Source organism: Urocampus carinirostris, chromosome 8 (genome assembly GCF_059441175.1).
Source record: "Urocampus carinirostris isolate Australia breed hairy pipefish chromosome 8, RoL_Ucar_1.0, whole genome shotgun sequence".
Taxonomy (NCBI): domain Eukaryota; kingdom Metazoa; phylum Chordata; class Actinopteri; order Syngnathiformes; family Syngnathidae; genus Urocampus; species Urocampus carinirostris.
This window is the reverse complement of record NC_142356.1, coordinates 13252720-13254727: the sequence shown is the minus strand read 5'-3', so window position 1 is coordinate 13254727 and position 2008 is coordinate 13252720.

Sequence of the window (2008 nt, the reverse complement as noted above, 5' to 3'; positions counted from 1 at the left end):
AACAAAACCAGTAACCCCTAGCTCCATCCAAAACGCTAACAGAGTTTTGGTTGGAGCTAGGGTTAGGGTCTAACCCTAGCTCCATTTAGTAATCTATAATCTTATCAATTACATTAGCTAGAATTAGATAAAACCCAAAACCCTTTGAATGTAGGGCAAGCTCTAAACACCAACTAAAACACCACTCGTAGCTGCAACCAAAACTAGCAAAACCTCTACCTCCAACCATGAACCCCTTAAAGCTAGAATTTGTACTGGGTAGAGGGGGATAAGGCACACTACATGTACTTGGGGTTCAAGGCCTCACCTTGTCCACAGTCGAGCGTGTTTTGCATCTCCATGGACTGAGAGGCTGCCGTGCAAGAAGCCCTTACTCCAAAAGTGGCACCCTAAGGCTCGACTGAAGTTTGCTGCTGATCACATGGACAAAGATAAGACCTTCTGGAGGAAGGTTCGGTGGTCAGACGAAACAAAAATTGAGCTATTTGGCCACAATGCCTAGCAATATGTTTGTAGGAGAAAAGGTGAGGCCTTTAACCCCAAGTACACCATGCCTACTGTCAAGCATGGTGGTTGTAGTATTCTTCTGTGGGGCTGTTTTTCTGCCAATGGAACTGGTGCTTTAGAGAGAGTAAATAGGATAATGAACCAAGAACCTAGAGTCATCAGCCCGAAAATTGGGTCTTGGGCGCAGTTGGTTGTTCAAACAGGACAATGACCCCAAACACACAACATAATTGGTAACGGAATGGCTAAATCCGGCTAGGTTAAGGTTCTAGAATGGCCTGACCTAAACCCCATCGAGAACTTATGGACAATGCTGAAGAAACAAGTCCATGTCAGAAAACCATCAAATGTAACTCAACTGCACCAATTCTGTCAAAGATTCATTCAGAAGCTTGTGGATGGCTACCAAAAGCGGCTAATTCAAGTAAAAATGGGCAAGGGACATGTTACCAAATATTAGCGCTGCTGTATGTATATTTTTAACCCAGCAGATTTTTTTATCACTTTCTGCTAAACCATAAAAAAGTCATAAAAGAAACAAACCTCATGAATGTTTTTTGTGACAAAGACCCATCTGTTCCAATCTATCAGAGAAAAGTCAGTAGTAGAAATAACTGGAAACTCAAGAGAGCAATGATATTATGTTCTTCACAAGTGTATGGAAACTTTGGACCACTACTGTTTTATGACTGTTTTTAAGTGATGCAAAAACTTTGACTTAGCGGAAATTCACTAAACGTAGATGGTTATAGAACAGATGACTGTGGAAAACAGAGGAAATACCGTATATTGTACTTGTAATCCATTACCCAGTCAGTGTTTGCCCGCGTCCCTGCGTCTTAGACGGGACGCATAGTTTCAAATCAACGTGCGTCCCCGGGACGCAACTTTTTTGACACAAAATTGTCATTATTGCCCGATTACGTTTTGTTTTTAAACAAAGATTTACCGCACTCCAAACTTTTCGTGAGGCAGATCCGCCATTGTTGTTTTGGTCTCGCGGTTCGAGTTTTCGTCTGCACGCCCATCTCGAGTTGTGTGGTGAAAAGACCGTCTCTTTTTAGAGAACCGGCTTTTTCGGCTCAACTCGTTCAAGAGAGCCGGCTCTCAAACGGCTCACTTGCTTTGATGCATTATATTACGAATGATTATGTTGTATAAAGTTGAGAAAAAAGGAAGTATAAAAGGAGAAAATGAAAAAAAAGACAGGTTTGTGGTTATCCCTTTAATCGGTATATTACCAACAATAATTTGATGCAGAAAATTAATAATTTGATGATTAAAACTGAATGAATATATACATTTTTATTATACATTTGTCACCGATTTACAATTTCAACCTCAATAACACAAAATTTTGGGGACCCTTAGATCTCTGTTGGGACCCATTGATTTGCTATTTGAGCATGCGAGTCCCCGGGACCCATCACTTTTCACAGGTAAAACACTGCCCAGTAATACTCTTCAATATAGTACTTGACACCCAAAACATACTCGGCAA